The 6,375-nt window shown below is 43.8% G+C and overlaps 1 protein-coding gene across 1 annotated transcript in view; it reads right to left on the reverse strand.

The window, feature by feature from the left end:
* The window catches only part of Plcxd2 (phosphatidylinositol specific phospholipase C X domain containing 2), a 53,870-nt gene extending 53,347 nt beyond the window's left edge, over positions 1 to 523 (reverse strand). Inside the window, exon 1 of the mRNA XM_021209433.1 lies at positions 1 to 523. This exon is cut by the window's left edge and continues 184 nt beyond it. The gene's annotated coding sequence lies outside the window, so the exon portion shown is untranslated.
* Between the last annotated feature and the right edge of the window lie 5,852 nt (positions 524 to 6,375).

A 6,375-nucleotide genomic window follows, 5' to 3' on the forward strand; every position in this document is an offset into this window, starting at 1 on the left:
CGGGCTCAGCCTAGTGCCACTCACTCTGTGGTCATCACCGCTCGGGGCTCTCTAAACATTTCAGAGCACATGGGTCACGCCAGTCTTTTCAAGATTCTTTTCTAGCTGGGAGATGGGTCAAATAGGTGCTCCCCTGCCTGCTGCGCCCGCAGTCCCCACCCTCTCCGCCTTGCCACTGAGATTCACTCCTTTAATCTCCTCAGTCCCTGGTCAGTTAAACTTCTTAGTTCCCCTCTGGAGACAGGGGGGAGGCAGGCCCGAAGATACAAACCTTCCTGGAACCCACAGCATCCAGGAACAGCCACACCCGGAGCTACTCACACGACAGGTGCCCACAGGGCATAGAGACGTGCCAGCGGGCTGCACACACGTGCGCGCCCGGGTTGCACCATCTCTTGTTCATGGGTGCTTCCGTGGGTTTCCCCGGGCTGGCACACAGGCTGGGCCTGCCTGCACCCCCGCCCCCTGGCTTCTCTGCCCACTGCCCTGTGCTTTTCTGAAGGGCTCAGAAGAGTAACCGGGACTCTGACGGCCCCGCCCCGCACTGCCGGGCAGATTTGCCAGACTAGGCGAGCTGTGATTGGTCGCTGGCGGGGTTCGCTCTGATTGGACAACGCTGTGGGGGCCCGCCCCTACCTCTCGCTCCCACGCCTCCCCTGCTTCTTAGCTCCTCCCCTCTCCACTCCAGCCCGGTTTCGGGTGGACAGGTCGCGCTGCGGCCTGCTGCTCCCGAAGGGGAAATGTGCACCGTGGCCGGCTGTCTTCATATTGATCTTTTTCATATAGATCTTTGACGCGACCTCAAAGGTTTCTCCTCTATCCCTCGGCCTTACACTCACTGCGGTGAAAATTACCCAGAAAGCGCTACATTTTTTTTTTTTTTCAAACCGCCGTAGCAGCAGGAGCAGGAGAGCTAGAGAGGCCAGAGAAAAGGTGCTGTGGCTAGTATTTAGATGGCAGCATCAAAGCGGGTTTGTGTTTGAAACAATGCAAACTGACAGTTCTCCTGCACAGCCCGCTGAAGCTGGCCAGTGCCCTTATTTCCGTATCACGGAGGAGGAGATAATGGCGCTTTGCATCCCTGTTGCTGTTGTTTGAAACCTTTTGAATTATTTGTCTCATCTGCTCCTCATAGTACTACCACAAGGCACAGAGTGGCTGATACGCTTCCTCATAACGGATGAAACAGCTGGAGGCAGGTCACATGGTGGCAGTCTTTGCAAAGTTCATTTTGAAATGAAGTTCCCTAACTTGGTCTGGAGAACACAGACCTACTTCTCTGCTTTCTGAACTGTTCCCACTTCAAGTAGTATTCAAATGTCGTCCAGAGTTTTATAGTCCGATATAGTTAGTTAAAAATTTTAATTACATTTATATATTGCGTGTGTGCGTTTTTCTGTGAGAACATGCATGTGTGGAGTTCAGAGGACAGATTGCTCTTTCCATAAGGCCATTCCCGGGGCTCAGATTGTCAAGTTTGGCAGCAAGCACCTTTACCCACTGAGCCACCTCCAAGACCTGACCTGCATACTTTGCAAACCAAAAAAAAAAAAAGAAAAGAAAAGAAAAGAAAAGAAAAAATGAAAAAAAATTACTATTTTGGCAAACAGGCAATTTTATTTTAAAAAATTTAAATTAAGGTAGCCTTTTATAGCAAGAAGAACCCTAGAGACTCAGAGGGCCTTAGGGGAAAAGAAAACAGTGGCCAGAACTCTTAGAACACCTGAAGTTTATGTATAGAACCCTAGGCCAGCTGTCATTTAATCACCAGATGACCTCCATTTTACCCCTGTACCACAGGCTACCTGTCTTAGTTAGGGTTTCCATGGCTGTAAAAAGACACCAAGTCCAAGGCAACTCTCATAAAAGACAACCTTTAACTGGGGTTGGATTACTGGTTCTGAGGTTCAGTCCATTATCTTCATAGCAGGAAGCATGGCAGTGTCCAGGCAGGCATGGCCCTGGAAGAGCTGACAGTTCTACACGTTGTTACAAAGGCAAACATAGACAAAGACTTGCAAAACCCACCCCCATAGTGACACACTTCCTCTAACAAGGTCACACCTACTCCAACAAGGCCACACCTCCTAATAGTGTTATTCCCTGGGCCAACCATATTCAAACCACCACATTCTACTTTCTGGCTCCCATAGGCTTGTTAAAACACATGAGTCTGTGGGGGCCACAGCTGGCCATAGTATAATGAAAACTACATTTAGTTCAACTTCAAAAGTCCCCATAACCTATAGCAGTGTCGACGATGTTAAAAGTTCAAAGCTCAAAGTTGCTTCTGTGATTCAGCCAATCACGTAACTGTAATTTCCTACAAAATCAAAGTCAAAAAGCAGATCACATGCTTTCAACATCATAGGATGTGCATTACCATTCCAAAACATTACAATGAACAAATTCTGGACCAAAGCAAGACCAAAAGCCAGCTCCAAATTCAGCATCTCCATGTCTAATGTCAAAGTTTTCTCCAGAACTCCAACTCCTTTTATCTTTGTTGACTGCAACACGATTCTCTCTTTTGGGCCATTCCTCTTCTCGTTAGCAACTTTCCTCAGCATGCATTGACAGGTATCCTACAGCTCTAGAACATTTAACGTCTTGAGGTCTTTTTATATTCATTCAATCACTTAACTGTAATCCCGAAGCAAGACAGGAAACCAGCGGGGCAAACTCCAAACTCTGTGTCTCCATGTCAAAGCAATCTTCAGATTTACAACTCTTTTTTTTCATCTTTGGTGACTGCAACAAACGTCTTTCTCCTGGGCTGGTTCTACTCTCTGCTAGCAGCTTTCCTCAGCAGACATCACACATCTGTGGCATCTCAAACATCTTGGGACCTCCAAGGTAACTTCAATGTTACTGCTTCTTGTTTCATTGTCTAGGATCCACACATGATCGTCTGGGCTCCTCCAAAAAGCTAATGCCACTTCTCCAGCTCTGCCCTCTGTAGCATTCTAAGCTCAGGTTGATCCACTCCCCGCTTCTGCTGTTCTTGGTGATCATCCCAAGATACTGGCATCTCCAACACACTGGGATGTTCCACTGCAACGAGGCTTCACCAGCAGGCTCTCTTCATGGTGCCAAGCCTCAACTCCTTTGCATAACTCCTTCAGTTCTGGGCCATCAACTGCAACTGAGGGTGTACCTTCACCATTTGCCTTTCCTGGACTCTCACAGTGCCAAGCCTCAGCTACTCTCCATGACACTTTCATGCCTTAAAAACCAATAGCATCTGGGTGACTCTTATACATTACCAAGTCCAGCTGCAGCGTGAGGTACAATCTTGGCAACTTCTGAAACACAGCTTCTTTGTGTTCTCAGAAAACACTTCCTAGAAGATTTCACTTAAGTGATGCTGGTCTTTTATTAATCACCTCTAATCTCCTACTTCCAGCTAACCAGCATCCATTGTTCTAATAGTCACTTCTGTTCTTGACTCTAAAGTCAGAGCCTCATGGACACAGTAGCCAATTTCTGTTGCTTCAAGGAACGTGGCCCCCTTGTTCTGTTACGTTATCATCAGCTTTCTGTTTTCCAACTCCTTCACTGCCTAAACTTGGCTCCCCTGGAACTTTCTATGTAGATTCACCTTGAACCAAGAAATCTGCATGTGTCTGTCTCCCAAATGCTGGGATTAAAGACATGTAACACCATCCCTGGACATAAGGTTTTCTTTACCTGGAACTTGCTCTATACCAGGCTGGCCCTGAGCTCAGAGAGCTCCTTGCACTGGCCTCCTGATATTAAAAGTGTGCACCAGCATGCCTGGTCTTGTGCTTTTCACGGTCACCATGCCTCAAGTTCTGGGTAAAAAGCCATTGTTTTCCCTTTCAAGACTGTAGTTCATTCCAGATTAAAAGTCCAAAGGACAAAAATAACCAAGTAATAATAAAGCCTAACACAATGTAGCTATTCCTTGCTCAACACTAAATGGATAAACAACAAACTTAGCTGGATGGGGTCTTGCCCCAAAGTCACCACTTCCTTAATCTGTTTATCTCCCTAAACACAGGACTCAGCTTCATTCTACTTCCTGGCGCCCCTTTATAATACTTGAACCATACATTACGTATTTTTTTTCCTTTCTCAGCTTGCTCCTTTTCATCAAAATGCTCCTCATAACAGTGAACTTTAATAACCACACAAAAGAATTTATACCAGGCTGTTTTGAGATTTCTTTTGTTGATGCAAATAAACTTAAATCTCTTCACTTTAGCTTCATGCATACTCTTCAGACAAGAGCAAAAAGCACCCAGATTCTTCACCAATATCACAAAAAATAGTCTCTAGGCCACATACTAAAATTCTTTTCCTTTGAACTTTTTTGAGTCCGGTGGCCACAATTCAAATCATCCTCAGCAACAATGCTGTCTATATTCCTACAAGGATGGCCCATGAGTTTCAACTTAAAGCATTCTACTGCTTTCCAAAATCCACATTCCTCCAAATGAAAACATGGTCAGGCCTATCACAGCAATTCCCCAGTCTCTGGTACCAAGTTCTCTCTCAGTTAGGGTTTTCAATACTGTAAAGAGACACCAAGACCAAGGTAACTCTTATAAAGGACAACATTTAATTGGGTCTGGCTTAGTGAACTTCTGAGGTTCAATCCATTATCCTAATAGTGGGAAGCAGAGCAGTATCCAGGCAGACAGGGTCCTGGAGGAGCTGAGAGTTCTACATCTCCTTCTGAAGGATAACATGAGAAGACTGGCAAGACACACCCCACAGTGACACACTTCCTCCTACAAGGCCACAAGTCCTAATAGTGTCACTTCTTGGGCCAAGCATATTCAAATCAACATACTACCTTTCCCTGGCTGTAGCTCCTGCCTTTTGACGTCTACATATCAGGTGTTTGGCTATTTTTAACATTCATTAAAAACAGATTCACTGCATAAAATTACTAAGCTTCTATGGAGTGTCGTTTGACAGATCATTAAAAGGAAGTATATAATATTTATCTTGTATCTTCTGGTATTTAAAGAGCATTGAAGTATATACCTTTTTTTTTTTTTAAATGATACCACAAGATACTATCAAAATGTCACCTGTTTGGCTCAACAAAAATCTTCCCATAAGATAAAAGTCCCTCATTGGGTCAATGTCTCAAGATTTGTTTTGGGACTTTCACCTTTCTGGTCTTCCTTTGAATATATATGTATATATTTAATTCCCAGAGATAAACCATTTCATGTAAGCTAAAACAAACAAAATGTGTTCTTTAAACTCATCTGTGAAATGTCCTTTGAAACATCTTTTCTCCTGTAGATTTTTGTTAATGAAGTGACAGTATTAACAAAGAGTGGAGGAGTTCTATTCAGAAACCCTCCTTATAAGTAGGGATCCTTGATTTACACTGCAGGGAAAAGCTGCAGGACAATCATTGTGTAGCAAAGTTGAGATTAAATAAGGAGATTTGAATAGGGCTGGTATGTAACTCAGTTGGAAGAATTCTTGCTTAGCATAGACAAGGTCTTGAGTTCCAATCACAGCACATCATAAATCAAACATGGTGGTGCATGTCTATGATCCTGGTACTCCAGAGGAGAAGCAAGATGGCCTTGTTTATGATCTCATGATGAACTTATGAACTTGCCAGATAACCTCAATATGAGCCTTAGGTACATAATGAATTTGAGGATACCTTAGGTTACATGAGAGTCTCCCCCCTCTCAAATAACTAAATATAGATTTAAATATCAACATTAAGAGAGTGAGACATGATACATGGACATGGTAGATCATACATGTAGTCTAAGCACTTGGGTGACTAAGAAAAGATGATACCAAATTGGAATCCAGTCTAGTTTGCATTAAGACCCTACATAAAAACAAAACAAAAACAAAAACAAACAAAACAAAACAAAACAAAAAACAAAGTGAGAATGAGAGAGACAATAAATAGCATTTAGGAAAGACAGATATGCATACCCCAAATGAGTGTGGATTTCTTAAGAATGAGGGCCACTTCAAGACAAGGTCCCCATTATGTAGCCTAGGCTGGCCTTCAAATTTTGGCATTTTTCCTGCCTCAGCCTCCTGATTGGAATCAATAGATGACCCAGTACATTTATAGACTTTGGGTGGCTTTTGAAGTTGTACTACTCAAAAGGTTTTAAAGATCAAGCAAAATTGATTTGGTATTGTGTTTGTTAGGGTTACTGTTGCTATGATGAAACACCACAACCCAAATACAAGTTGGGGAGGCTTATGTTCTCTCATCACAGTCCATCACCAAAGGAAATCAGGACAGGAAATCAAGTAGGCCTGGATTCTGGAAGCAAGAACTAATGGAGAGGCCATGGTAGCCCTCCTCTTCCTCCTCCTCCTCCTCCTCCTCCTCCTCCTCCTCCTCCTCCT

This window comes from Mus pahari, chromosome 12 (genome assembly GCF_900095145.1).
Source record: "Mus pahari chromosome 12, PAHARI_EIJ_v1.1, whole genome shotgun sequence".
Taxonomy (NCBI): Eukaryota; Metazoa; Chordata; class Mammalia; order Rodentia; family Muridae; genus Mus; species Mus pahari.